Raw genomic sequence first — 15,623 nt, 5'->3', positions numbered from 1 at the left:
AGCTGTCACCTTTATCAGTATATAATTACCATCTTTGTCCCTCATAACTATATTTTTAGTCTATTTTATCTTACACTGGTATAGCTGCTCAGCTCTTTTTTAGTTACTACTTGCATAGTATATATTTCTTCCATCCTTTCACCCTCGAACTCCTTGTATTTTTAACTTTAAGGTGAATCTCTTGCAGACGGTATATAATGGGCCATGCTTTTTTATCCATTTTTCCAATCTTTGCCTTTTGACTGGAGAGTTTAATCCATTTACATTTAAAGTCACTATTGATAATCGGACCCGGTGGCACATGCCTGTAAAGTCACTATTGATAATACAGGATTCTCTTCTGCCATTTTCCTATTTAGACTTTGTCTTATACCTTTTTGTCCCTCACTTCTGATAAAAGCTTACTTTCGTATTTAGTTTATTGTATTGTATCATATTAAGTGCTTATTTCTATCTGGATATAGTTTTCATCTATTTTCCTTGTGGTTACCATGGGGCTAAAATTTAACATACTGAATATATAATAATAGTTTGGTTTGGTACCACCTTAATTTCAGTAGCATGCAAACATACTTTCCTCTACCCCTCTGGATGCTATACAGTGTTTTTCTGGCCTGTGGAGTTTCAAAATAGTTTTTTGAGACAGTTTCTGCCCATTTAATAGTTGTTTTGGTGGAAGGATTGAGTCTTGGAGCTCCTTTCTCTGCCATCTTCCCTGGAAGTTCTCCTGGTATTTCTTAGTATCTTTAAAGAATAGTTTTATATTTGTAGATAAGTTACAGAGATTGCATAGAGTTCATTTATACCTCTGCACCCGGTTTCCCCTATTGTTAATGTCCTATATTAGTATGGTACATTTGTCACAACTAATGAACTAGTATTGATATAGTGTTATTATTTGTAGTCCATATACTTTATTTAGATTTTCTTGGCTATTACCTAATGTTTTTTTAGTGTCCCAAGATCCCATCTAGGATACCATATTACATTTAGTAGTCATGTCTTCTTAGGCTCTTCTAGACTGCTAACCATTTCCAGCTTCCCTTGTTTTTAATGATCTTGACAGTTTTGAGGAGTGCTGGTCACACTCATAGAAATGAAAGCATGTGTATCCATACACAGACTTCCACAAATATGTATAGCCTCTTTATTTTTAATAGCCCCAAACTGGAAACACCCCAAATGTCCATCAACAGGAAAATGAATAAACAAATTGTGGTGTATCTGTGCAGTGGAATGTTGCTAAGTAATAAAAAGGAAGGGATTATTTCTAATAATTCATTATAATTTTACAATATATACAGTATAATCCTAATTATAAAACTGTAGAAATTGCAAACTAATCTCTAGTGACAGAAAGCAAATAAATGGTTGCCTGGGGACAGACAAAGAATGTGGTGGTGAGATTTTTTGTTGTCTTTCAAGAGCATAAGGAAAATTTTCAGGTTGATGGATATATCCGTTATCATGATTGTGGTGATGGTTTCCTGGGTATATCCATATGTTGAAACTTAATCAAATTGTACACTTTAAATATATGGTGTTTATTATATGTCACTATGCCTCAGTAAAGCTGTTAGCATTTTTTAAACAGTGAATTGTTGCTGAATGGTGGATTTACACAAGTATTGCTTTTGTAGATTTTTTTTACCATAAACTGTTTCAAAATACATAGACATTAATTTTCTGTTTTCTTTACCACCTATCTTTAGTAAGTATTAAGATTTTGACATATTTGCTTCAGACCTTTTATATGGCAATATAAACCATCAAGTAATCAACAACTTATAATTTTATACTACTTTCCCTTTTCTAGAAGTAACAATTCTATTAAAATTGGTGCATTTCCTTCTCATACAGGTTTTTATACCTTTAGAAATATGTCCATAAACATTTTGTCTTATCTTTTTATTAAAATAAAACATACATTCAAGAAATTGCACAACTAAAGTGTGACTTATCACAAAGCAATTCATGTTAGCCACAGTTAAAGAAGAACTGTTATGCCCCCTCCTAATTGCGTGTTATTGTAGCATTACATAAATTATATAGCATACCTTATTCTTCTGACATTTACTGTTTTCCCAAAAAACGTTATATTTACAGTGTGCCCTATTGATATTTGTTGGTCAAATTAATATATTTAAAATGCTGTGTAGTAATATTTTATATAAACAAAGTATCCATCCCTCTACTGGTGAATGTTTATGTCAATTCTAATTTTTTGCTATTACAAGCAATATTTTGGTGGCCAGGAAAGCGGACTTGGCCCAGTGGATAGGGTGTCTGTCTACTACACGGGAGGTCCGCGGTTCAAACCCTGGGACTCCGTGACCCGTGTGGAGCTGGCCCACGTGCAGTGCTGATGCGTACAGGGAGTGCCTGTGCCACACAGGGGTGTCCGCCGCGTAGGGGAGCCCCACGTGCAAGGAGTGTGCCCCGTAAGGAGAGCCACCAAACGCGAAAGAAATTTCAGCCTGCCCAAGAATTGTGCCGCACACATAGAGAGCTGACGCAGCAAGATGACACAACAAAAAGAGACACAGATTCCTGTGCTGCTGACAACAGCAGAAGCGGACAAAAAGAAAGCCCAGCGAATGGACACAGAACAGATAAGTGGGGGGGAAGGGGAGAGAAATAAAAAAAAAATTTTTGGTGGCCATCCTTGTTTATCTTTTCTTGTTCACATGCATGAAAGTTTCTTCTTGTTTATACCTAGTGAACTGCAGAGTAATTAGGTATTTATGTATATCTTAAAAGTTCCTGAATTCATTTTCAAAGTGAATAAGCCAGTTTACAGTCCTGCCAGGATTGTATGAGAGTTTTTCTCCACATCCTGATAGGTACTAGGTACTGTCAAATTTCAAAATTTCTATCTGGTATAAAGCCAACTTAGTTTTGTTTTTGTTTATATTATAAAATATTTTCTGTAGTTATACATGTAGTAGGCATAGATGAAAGTAAAGCAACATAATAAAGCCAACATTGGTTTGCTGATTGCTCAACTTGAGAAATAAAATCTTGCCAATGTATTATTTTAAATATATACTTTTATTACAGAGTGAACGTAAACAGCAGTCAGGAACTTGTGCAGAATTCCCATACCACAACCCTTCACCATCACACCACACCGTTATGGAACATTTCTTACAGATTATGAAATAAAATCATTAGACCATTACCACTAACCATGGGCCACAGCTCACACTTGGCTTATCTTTTCCATACCCCACCACCATTAACACAGTACATCTTTGGCATTGATGCAAGAATATTACAGTATTGTTGTTAACTATAGTCCATAGGTCACTTTAATTGTGTTTTCCCCATTCTTCTCCACATTCCCACCACCCTGCAACAGTGTGACATACATCCATTCTAGTTCACAGAAGGACATTCCTGCATTTGTACTGTTAACCACAGTTCTCATCCACCTTTAGGTTCATGGTGTTATTCAGTCCCTAGATTATTCTCCAGCTTGCTTTCAGTTGACATTTACATCTCTAGACTACCCTTTTCAGCCACGATCCAGCTGCAACTCGCTATAGTGTGTTACCATCAACTCTATCCATTTCCAAGCTTTTACAGCCAAGTTAAGTCAAACTTCTACATACTTTAAGCATCAGTACTCCTTTACAACCCTCCTTTTATCTCCTAATAACCTATACTTTAGCTTTGAACTCCATGCATTTTTTCTTCATATTTAGTTCATATTAGTGAGACTATATAATATTTTTCCTTTTGTGTCTGGCTTATTTCACTTAGCATAAATGTCTTCAAGATTCACCCATGTTATCAATATGTGTTCAATTTCATTTTTTTTTTACTTCAGTATAGTATTATATATATATATACCACATTTTTGTTTATACATTTATTGGTTAATAGATACTTGGGTTGTTTCCATCTTTTGGCAGTTGTGAACAATGCCACTATAAACATCAGTGTGCAGATGTCTTTTTTTGTGTCACAGTTCTCAGTTCTTCTGGATATATTCCTAGTAGAGGAATTGCTAGGTCATATGGCAGTTCCGTATTTAGCTTCTTGAAGATCTGCCTAACTGTCCTCCACAGAGATGCACCATTTTACAATTTTAATTTTGCAATTAATTTTACAATTCCACCGACAGTGAAGGAGTGTTCCTATTTCTCCAACACTTACTGTTTTCTGTGTTTCAAATAATGGCCGTTCTACGTGGTGTGAGATGATCTCATTGTCGCTTTGATATACATTTCCCTAATAGGTAGTGATATTGAATGGTTTTTTATATACTTTTGGGCCATCTGTCTTTACTTTTTGGAGAAATATCTATTTTAAGTCTTCGTCCATTTTTAATTGGATTGCTTGTTCTTTTATTGTTGAGTTTCAAATCTTATTGGATATGTGGCTTCCAAATATTTTTTCTCATTGAGTGGACTGCCTGTTCACCTTTTTAATGAAGCCCTTTGAATCACAAAAGTGTTTTACTTTGAGGAAGTCCCATTTATCCATGTTTGGTTTCATCGCTCATGCTTTTGGTGTCTTGAAACCACCAGGTCTTGAAGATGTTTTCCTACATTTTCTTCTAGGAGCTTTATGGTTTTAGTTTCTATATTTATGTCTTTATTCCACTTTGGGTTAACTTTTGTATTAATATAAGGTGTGAGGTAGGGGTCCTCTTTCTTTTGACTATGGATATTCAGTTCTCCCAGCACCATTTGTTGAATAGACTGTTTTCACCCAGCTGGTAGGTTGTCAAAATCACTTCACCTTAGATGTGAAAGTCAGTTTTTAACCATCATTTTGGTTCCATTGGTCTGTCTATCTTTGTTGCAGTACCATGCTGTTTTTACTGTAGCTAAGTAATTTGGTAAAGTCTGGAAGTCAAAGTCTTCCAACTTTGCTTTTCCTTTTTAAGATGTCTCTGGCTATTCGGGGCCCTTACCCTTCCGAATAAATTTGATCATTGTTTTCTGTTTGTTTAAAAAGTGCTGGTGGAATTTTGAGATCAAGATTGCATTGAATCTGTATATCAATTAGGGTAGAAGTGATTTCTTGATGATACTGAGTATGGAATGTTCTTCCAGTTGTTTAGATCTTTTAAAATTTTTTTCAGCGATACATTGTAATTTTCTGAATACAAGTGCTTTACATCCTTGGCTAAGGTTATTCCTAAATATTTGATGGATGTAGCGGCTATTGTAAATGGAATTTTCTTTTCATGACTTCCTCCTCAGAGTGCACTATTACTAGTGTATAAAAAAACCACTGACTTTTGCATATTGATATTTATTAGCTCTAGCAGCTTTGCTGTAGATTTTTCAGGACTTTCTAGGTATGGGATCATATCATCTATGAATAGTGAAAGTTTTATCTCTTCCTTTCCAGTTTGGATGCCTTTTCTTTTTCTTACCTCATTGCTCTAGCCAGAACCTCTAGCACCATATTGAACAACAGTGGTGACAGTGAGCATCCTTGTCTTGCCCCTGATTGTAAGGGGAAAGCTTTGTCTTTCACCATTGAGTACAGTGTTAGCTGTGGGTTTTCTATATATCACCTTTATCATGTTGAGAAAGTTTCCTTTAAATCCTATCTTTTGTAGTATTTTCATCAAGAAAGGATGCTTTATTTTGTCACATGCTTTTTCTATGTCAATTGATAGGGTCATGTGATTTTTCTTTGATTTATTAATGTGGTGTATTATGTTGAATGATTTTTCTTGTGTTAAACCACCCTTGCAAGCGTGGTATAAGACCCACTTGATCATAATTCTTTTAATGTGTTGGTGGATTCGATTAGCAGATATTTTGTTGAGGATTTTTGCATATGTATTCATTAGGGAAATGGGTCTGTAATTTTCTTTTTTTATAAATTCTTTACCCGGTCTTGGTATTAGGGTGCTATTGGCTTCATAGAATGACTTTGCAAGTGTTCCTTCTTGCACAGGTTTTTTGAAAGAGCTTGAGTAAGATTGGTATTAAATCTTCTTGGATATTTGGTAGAATTCACCTGTGAAACCGTCTGGTCCTGGGCTTTTTGTTTTTGGAAGCTGTTCGTTTCAGTCTCTTTACTTGTGATTGCTTTGTTGAGATCTTCTATTTCTTCTAGGGTCAATGTAGGCTGTTTCATATGTTCCTAGGAATTTTTCCATTTCATCTACATTTTCTATTTTGTAGGCATACAGTTATTCATTGTATTCTTTTATAATCTCTTTTATTTCTGTGGGGTCAGTAGTAATGTCCCCATTTTCATTTTTTATTTTATTTGCATCGCTCTCTTTTTCTTTGTCAGTCTAGTTAATAATTTTGTTAATCTTCCCAAAGAACCAACTTTTGATCTTGTTAATTCTCTTGGGTTTTTTGGTTCTTAATTTCATTTATTTCTGCCCTGATCTTTGTGATTTCATTCCTTCTGCTTTCTTTGGGAATAGTTTGCTATTCTTTTTCTAGCCCCTCCAGCTGTGTAGTTAAGTCATTAATTTCTTTAATATAAGCATTGAGGGCTATAAATTTCCTTCTCAGCACTGCCTTCACTACATTCTGTAGGTTCTGATATATTTTTGTTTTCATTAGTCTCGAGATATTAATACTGATTCATCTTGCAATTTCTTCTTTGACCCACTGATTTTGAGTGTGTTGTTTAATTTCCATGTCTTTGTGGATTTTTCTCTTTTTCTGCCTCTTGTTGATTTCCAACTTTATTCCATTATGATCAGAGAAAGTGCTTTGTTTAATTTTGATCTTGTTGAATTTATTGCTATCTCCTTTGTGCTCCAACATAGTCTGTCCTGGAGAAAGATCCATGAACACTTGAGAAGAATGTATATCCTGCTGTTCTGGGGTGCAGTGTTCTGCATATGTCTGTTAGGTTTAGTCCATTTATCATATAAGTCAAGCCTTCTGTTTGTATATTGATCCTCTGCCCAGATATTCTATGCAAAGCTGAGAGTGCTGTGTCAAAGTCTCCAGCTATTATTGTAGAGATATCTTTTTCTCCCTTCAGTTTTGCCAGTGTTTGCCTCATGTATCTTGGGGCATCCTAGTTAGGTGCATGTGCATTTATGATTGTTATTTCTTCCTGGTGAATTGTTCCTTTTATTAATATATAATGTCCTTACTTGTCTCTAATAATAGTTTTGATTTTAAAGTCTATTTCATATGATATAAGTAAAGCTATTCCAGCATTTTTGGTTATTGCATGTGATAAATAACCTTCACTTTCAATCTGTTGGTATCTTTTGGGTCTAAGGTGAGTATCTTGTAGACAGTATATAAATGGCTCATTTTCTTATCCATTCTGCCAGACTGTATCTTTAGCTTGGGGAATTGAACCCATTAACATTTATTATTATTACTGTAAAGGCCGTTCTTGTTTCACCCATTTTGGCATTTGGGTTTTATCTGTCAGACTGTATTTTTCCCACTCTTTGACACTGTTACTTTTACCGATATAATGTTTATTTCTAAACTCTCTTCCAAGCCCCTCTCTCCTGTCTTTTCTTTTCAGGCTGTCACACTCCCTTTAGTATTTCCTGAAGAGCTGGTCTCTTGGATACAAACTCCGTTTGTCTTTATGTCTGTGAACATTCTAAACTTGCCCTCATTTTTGAAAGACAATCTTGCTGGATATAAGATTCTTGCCTGGAAGTTTTTCTCTTGCAGTATCTTAAATATATCATAGCACTCCTTTCTTGCCTCTATGGTTTCTGATAAGAAATCAGCAGTTAATTTATTGGGTATCCCTTATATGTATTGCTTTTCTCTTGTTGCTCTCAGAATTCTTTGAGTTTGGCATTTGACATTCTGATTAGTATGTGTCCTGGAGTTCTATTTGGATTTATTCGGATGGGAAAACATTGTGCTTCTTGGACACAGATATCTATGTCTTTCAGTAGGGTTGGGAAATTTTCTACCATTATTTCTTTTTCTTTTTCTTTTTAAAGATTTATTTCTCTCCCCTTCCCGCCTTGCCCCAGTTGTCTATTCTCTGTGTCTATTTGCTGCGTGTTCTTTTTTGTCCACTTCTGTTGTTGTCAGCAGCATGGGAATCTGTGTTTCTTTTTGTTGCATCATCTTGCTGCGCCAGTTCTCTGTGTGTGTGGCACCATTCCTGGGCAGGCCGCAGTTTCTTTTGCGCTGGGCGGCTCTCCTTACTGGGTGCACTCCTTGCGGGTGGAGCTCCCCTATTTAGGGACACCCCTGCGCCCCTGCGTGGCACGGCACTCCTTGCATGCATCATCACTGCATGTGGCCAGCTCCACACAGGTCAAGGAGGCCTGGGGTTTGAACCGCAGACCTCCCATGTGGTAGACAGATGCCCTAACCACTAGGCCAAGTCTGCTTCCCCCATTATTTCTTAAGCTGTTCCTTCTGCTCCTTTTCCCCTTCTCTTCTCCTTCTTGGATACCCATGACATGTATGTTTGCATGTCTCTGTCATTTAGTTTCCTAAGACCCTATTTAATTTTTTTCCATTCTTTTCTTCATCTGTTCTTTTTTGTTTGCTTTTGGAGGCCATATCCTCAAGCTCACTGATCCTTTCTCCAGCCTCCTCAAATCTGTTGTTACATGCCTCCAGTGTATTTTTTATTTAATTTATTGTGCCTTTCATTCCCATAAGATCGCTATTTTTCTTATGTATGCTTTCAGATTCCTCTTTGTGGCCACCTAGTGCTGTCTTAATGTCCTTAATCTCTTTAGCCATGTTGTTGAATTTATTGAGGAGATTTGTTTGAACATCTGCAATTAGTTGTCTCAACTCCTTTTGTCATCTGGAGGGGTTATCTTGTTCCTTTGACTGGACCATATCTCCCTGTTTATTGGTATGGATTATTTTTTGTTGCTCTCTTGGCAGCAGACTTACTAGATGTATTTATTCTGGGTACAGTTTCTCTCTTTAGTTAAGGGCTTTCTTGCCCTTTCTCCCTTGCTGGTTGTATAGTAGGAACTGAGATGGCACTGCAAGCTGTGGAGCCTGAAGTTGTCCTTGTTGCTCCAGGGACTGATAAAGCTTCTCCTACCTTTTTCCTCTCCCAGGGGGTAGAGACAGAGCTGCAACCATGTGTAATAATCAACATTGTGCGGGTCAAGACTGTTATTGCCTGGAGAGACTGATGAAGCTTCACACCCCTTACTTCCCTGCCTGGGGCAGGGATGGAGCTGTAGGTGTGGGCAACAATCTGTGCCATGTGGGTCCAAAAGTACCACTTGCCCAGGTAGACTGACATAGCACTGGTCCCCCTCATCCCCTGCCAGATGAGGGGATGAACCTTCTGGAGTGCCCAACATTCTCATCCATGTGGGCTCGGTGCACCTGCAGTTATCCTGAGAGGCTGAGGGAGTACTCTCCCTTCTGCCCTTTAGGTAGTGGGAATGGAACCACAGGCTCCCAGCAGTTCAGTGTGTGTAGGCCAAAAGTGCCTGTTCTTGCCTGGAGATGCTAGGGAACCACCAGCCCCCTCCTATCCTCTTGGGGGCTGGGGGTGGATCCACAGGCGCCCAACAGTTTAGTGCAGGCTGAAAGCGCCTACAGTTACCTGGAGAGTCTGGTGCATGTCCTACCAGCTTCCTCCCTGCTGGAGGTGGGGCTTGAGCCTAGGCTAGAGCTGCAGGCCAATCTGGGTGGAAAGAAGCCAGTCCCTACCATCACTGTGATTTTCAGTTAGCCCTGCTTCCTTTCATGGAGGGTGCAGAGTTAAAATGATGGCTACTGATGTCTTTCCTACTTGGACAGTTCAAACTTTAGCTGTTCTGAGAATTATACTTTACCTAGTCAAATTTACTAATCAGTAACTGAAGTTGGTGGCCAACCTTCTCTTCTTCTCCACTGGAGCTTCCAATCCCAGGCACAGAATAGCTCCCAAGGCAGCTTGTGCCACAAGTGGAGGGTGGGCACTGGCCTCCATGGTATGGAGTACTCTACTCACAGTTTCACTGTAGATGGGCACTCTCCTCCTCCCATTCTTTCACAGATATTGCAGGGTGTTCTTCTGGTCTCCTGGGCCCCCCAGATGGGTGCTCTAGATAGCTCTGGGTGATTACTAACTGCTCTGTAGGATGAGCTGACTCTTGGAGCGCCTTACTCAGCTGCCATCTTGTCCCTCCTCTTTGCCAATGTATTTTTGAGTTTTGAGATAAAGTGTACAGTGTGCTTGCTTCTTGTTTAACTTATAGTTTTTGAGATTCATCCATGTTTTGCTAGTATAAGTAATTTGTTCCTTTTTATTGTCTAGTAGAATTCCATTGTATAAATACATTATATCTGGGTTTCCAGTTCGGGGATATTATGAATAAGGTACTGAAACATTCTTGTACAAGTCATTTTGTGGACATATATTTTCATTTCTCCTAAATAAATACCTAGAAGTGGAATTACTGGGTCAGAAGGTGGGAGGTTACACGTTTAACTTTAGAAAACTGTTCAGCAACTTCTTAAAAAGTGGCTGTACCAGTTTACACTCCCATCAGCAGTATATGAGAGTGATAGTGCTTCACCTCCTTGCCAACCATCTTATTGTCAGCTTTTTAAATTTTACTCATTCTAGTGTGTTTAAAATAGGTTTTTTTAAAATGGTGGATGAGTTTTTAAACCATAAACTGTAATAATTTAACAAAATATGTAACTAGGAACCTTTGATTTGGGTGATGTTAAAGGAAATCATTGTGTAAGATTTAGATAAAATCATTCATTTCTAGGAAACAAGTGTGCCACGCTGTCAATTTTTAGTAACTTGATTTAATGAGAAGATGCTATAGGTCAGTTCTGTCTAATATAACATTCTGTGATGATGGAAATGTTATATATTTGTAAATGTTATATATTTGTATATATAATGTATATGTGTGGTAGTCACTAGCCATATATGAATATTGGGCAGTTGACATATGGCTAATATAACTGAAGAAATGAATTGTAAATTTCATTTAATTTTAATTTCTTTAATCACATGAGGCTAGTGGTGGGATAGTGTAATTGTTAATAGTAAAGATTGATTTTAGATTAACATCAGTAAAGGTGTTGACATCAACCTAGAAAAGGTCTCTAGAGGGTATGCCCCACAATTCTTCTTCCTTTATCTTGTTCTGCGTGGAGTGTTTCTTGAGATTAGAAAATTAAAATCACTGACTTAAATGAAGTCATGCAAGGATTACTCCTATTGAATTTGGCAATGTATTTGGCTTCATTTTTTTAAGACATTTGGGATCACAGAAGGGTTCAGCTATGGCAAGGGAGGAGCATTGGTGTGGGATGCATGGGAGGGAGTTCGCCTGGGCATACATATAGGGTATATAGATATGTTGGGTTGTTAGTTGGGTATTGCCACAGTAGGTAGAGAGTCACACTACAACTGAGGGAGTGTTGGGTTCCCATTCTGGGGAGCTCTGCCACATTTTACCAAGAAATAGCAACAATCTCCCAAGTGCCAGGGGTAATGACCAGTGAAGAAGGATGATCCATTGATGGACCCTTGATACTCACGACTATGCTTATGAGCCTTTTGTGCTTTAAGTTTCAATTCAACCTAGTGCTGCAGGTGCCTTAGAGTTAACTCCTGAAAGCCTCCATGTTGCTCAAATGTGGCCACTGTAAGTCAAACTCAGCATATAAACACATTATCTTCCCCAGTGTGGTACATGACTCCAGGGGATGAGCCTCCCTGGCACCAAAGGATTACTACCAAGCATTGGGTGGTGATACAATTGGAAAAGGCCTTGAATAAAAGGGGGAAATGGTGAAGACAAATGAATTTATATGGCTAAGAGAAGACTTCAGAATGAGTTGGGAGGTCATCAGAGGGGTGGTGCTTATGCACATCGCAGAAGGTTCTCACAGATAGCCATAGTAGATACTACCCCAGGTAGTGCTGTTCCTGAGGTCTGCAGAGACCCCCCAGGTCCTATGATCATGGCAGATGGCTCTGGAGTTTGGTACCTTGCCAGTGGGCCTCACTTTGGAGTTTGTGCTTTTAAGTGTGATTGAGTTGGACTCAGAGGTGACTTCTTTACACATGCATCTTTTGTCCGATTTATTGAACTTGTGGTTGGCGCTGGGGTTAGTGAATGTGTGTCCAGGAGACTTGAATCTCTGGGCTGTCCATGTGCCAGCTGGGCCCTGAGCCTCAGTAGAGTTGCAACACCTGCTCTCCAGTTTGTTGGACTTGCCCAGGACAGCTAACAAAGGTGAGAATGGCCAACCACCACACCAAGGAACTGAGAGAGTCTACAACTGCAAACAGGGAAGTCCCATCCATCAGCCATCTGGGATCAAAGCCCCCCTCTCAATTAAGAGGTCGAGTGGGCATCACCATCCCAGAGTCTTCAGGATTGGGGAATAAAATATGGACTAGAGTGGACTTATTGGTATTCTACTATAGACTTATTGTGCTTCTAGCAATGGAAGAAATTACATCATTGATGTGGAAACAGTGGCCACTGGAGTTGCTGAAAGCAGAGTGAGGGAAAGAGAAATGTAATATGGGGGCATTTTCGGGACTTGAAGTTGTCCTGAATGATGTAGCAGGGACGGGTGCAGGACATTATATATCCTGCCATAACCTGCTGAATGGACTGGGAGAGAGTGTAAACTATAGTGTAAAGTATAATCCATGCTGTGTAGCAGTACTCCAAAATGTATTCATCAAATGCAACAAATGTACCACACTAATGAAAAGTTGTTGATGTGGGAGAAGGGGGGTGGGGGTGGGGAGAGGAGCATTTGGGAATCCCTATATTTTTTTTAATGTAACATTTTGTATGATTTATGTACCTTTAAAAAAATATATATATATTAAAAAATACTACATGGCAGACACTAAATTGAATATTTTCTCTCTTTCAAGGTTGGCTTGGTTGTCATTTCTGCAGTCTTTTTTTTTCATATTCTTCAGTCTCCCATGTTCCATATTTTATTTGACTCTATGACATAGAGCAAGGTTCTTCTTGGCTCTTCCCCTGTTTGTTCGTGAACCCACTATGTGGTATTGTAAATCCATATATCTTCCAGATCCCAAGGTTAGAGTACAGTTTTGAGAAAGCATACTGAATTTTCCCATTTCATAATAAAACTATACACATACAGCTCTGGATTCAGATTACCTGAAAACTGCTAGTTGTACTACTTACTTGTTCTGACCTTGTGCAACTATCTGTGCTTATGTTTCCCCAACTGTAACATAAATAGTAATTTATGGGGGTTTGTGAAACTCAAATAAAAAATGTTTTTACTGCTTAGAATAATGCATATTAATTGATCTTATTCACTAAATGGCAGTAATGAATGTGATGGTGGGGATATAGAAAATGCAGCTGTGAGAGCATGGCTAGGATTGTATATTTTTATTTTTAATTTTTTTATAAGTATGTACTTTTTTTTAAAGATATATATATATTTTATTTCTCTCCCCTGCCTTCCCTCCCCCTCCCCCGGTTGTCTGTTCTCTGTGTCCATTGGCTGTGTGTTCTTCTGTGACTGCTTCTATCCTTAGCAGCAGCACCAGGAATCTGTGTTTCTTTTTGTTGTGTCATCTTGTTGTGTCAGCTCTCCATGTGTACAGTGCCATTCTTGGGCAGGCTGCACTTTCTTTTGCGCTGGGTGGCTCTCCTTACAGGGCACACTCCTTGCACGTGAGGCTCCCCTACACAGGAGATACCCCTGCCTGGCATGACACTCCTTGCACACATCAGCACCGTGCCTGGGCCAGCTCCACAGGTCAAGGAGGCCCGGGGTTTGAACCGCGGACCTCCCATTTGGTGGGTGGACACCCTATCCGTTGGACCAAGTCCACTTCCCGGATTGTGTATTTTTAAAATATAAAAAAATTAATCTAGTGATTTCCCCTTTAGATTGAGAGTCTCTTTAAATTAAGGATCAGGGATTAAACATAGTTGGATTTCTGTTGCTCAGCACCAGGTTTCACACATGGTTTGTATCATTACACAGTTGCTTAATAAATATGTCCTCACAAACTAGCACCCTAAGCTGAAAAAGATCCTAATTTTATGTTCAAAAAGTTGTATCCCCACCTCCACATTCACTGTTGAGAGCATCTAGAATTTTGTTCAGTTATCTATTTGGACTTCAATAATTTTTACTGGTTTCTTAGGTTACTGTTTTATTGTTTCATTCTTGGACTAGTTTACTTAGCTTTTCTGAGTTAATCATAACATACATACATAGAAAATAGCAAGAAAAAAATTGCATATTTTAACAAATAACTATACAGTAAAAACGCATGTAATCACTACCTTGGTCAAGACATCGATCATTATCGGTAACCCAGAAGTTCCCTGTGTTTTCCTTAATAATCATATTTCTTTACCTTAGTTTTAAACATTATCCTCCTGTGTTTTTCACTTTATACTTAATTCTCATGCATATATCCCTAAAATATTTTAATTTTGAACTTTATTTCATGATTCTTTTATATCTGACTTCTTTCCTGTAGGTTTATGAAATTCATGTTGCATGTAACTGTACTTTGTTGAAATTCATAGCTATATATGGTGTAGTAAAATATTTCACAGTCCTGATGCTGGACATTTGGGTTGTTTCTAGTTTTTCGCTGATTAAACAATGGTGCTGAGAATATTCATGCACATGAATCCTGGCACACAAAATCTCTGGAGAAGAATACCTAGGTATGAATATCTTTAAGATTAATAAATAATGCTAAACCTTTCCCAGAAAGGTTGTACAGTAACGTTCTTGCCTGCATGGTATGGCAGTGTCAGCTGCTTCACGTCCTTATCAGCCATGGGTATTGTCAGTCTTTTTCATGTAGTTTTCTTGTAGAGTAGAGCAATACCTTATTATGGTTTTAATTTTTAATTTTTCTGATTTCTGCTGACCTTGAGCATTCTCAGATCTTTATTACCATTTCACATCTTATTCTGTGATGTGCTCAAGAATTTCTCTTGCATGTTTTTCTCTTGGTTGAATCAGATTTGTAGGTATTCTTTTTGTGTTCTAGAGAAGAGTCCTTTGGTATATACTAACATCTCTCTCTGTTTGGCTTTTTCATCTGTTGTCTTTTGATGAACATAAATCCTTCATTTTAAGGTAGGTATAATTGATAATTTTTAAAAAGGTAGCATTTTCATGTCCTATTTAAGAAATCTTCACTCTTTTCAAGGAAATAGGATATTTCTGGTATTACCTTAGGGAGCCTTTCCTATTTCACCTTTCCAATTTCACCTTTCCAATCCACATGAAGTTGATTTTTGTATGTTGTGACATAGTGATAAATATTAATTTTCCATTCAGGCCTCCATTTGAGTTAGCATTTGGTCTTATTGGAAAGACCATATTTTCCCCAGTGAATCTATAGCGTCATGTTGTCTTTGTCATAAATCAAGTAGCCATATAATTGAATGCATCCAGTCCCTCTGCCGTTCTTTTGGTTTGTAATGGAAGTCCTCTAACATCATTGTTGGTTTTTTTTTCCACAGTCAGTACTTTTATTTAATTTTCTAGCAGACAACTTACATCCCCACCCTTTCTTTTAAGTTAGTGTGATAACTTTCCATAATAAACTACTTAAAGAGAAGCTTTAGTCAAGAATGGAATGAAACAGAAAAAAATATGGCTGCTTTAAAATAAACAAAAAACACATTCACCTATTATATTCAAACAAAACTACACAAACAG

The 15,623-nt window shown here is 37.9% G+C and overlaps 1 protein-coding gene across 5 annotated transcripts in view; it reads left to right on the top strand.

Moving 5' to 3' along the window:
• The window catches only part of CPEB1 (cytoplasmic polyadenylation element binding protein 1), a 167,478-nt gene that overhangs the window by 45,146 nt on the left and 106,709 nt on the right, over positions 1 to 15,623 (top strand). The window lies entirely within an intron of this gene.

The sequence above is a fragment of the Dasypus novemcinctus genome, chromosome 3, assembly GCF_030445035.2.
Source record: "Dasypus novemcinctus isolate mDasNov1 chromosome 3, mDasNov1.1.hap2, whole genome shotgun sequence".
NCBI classification, from domain to species: Eukaryota; Metazoa; Chordata; class Mammalia; order Cingulata; family Dasypodidae; genus Dasypus; species Dasypus novemcinctus.
This window is presented reverse-complemented; position numbering and strand designations above follow the sequence as displayed.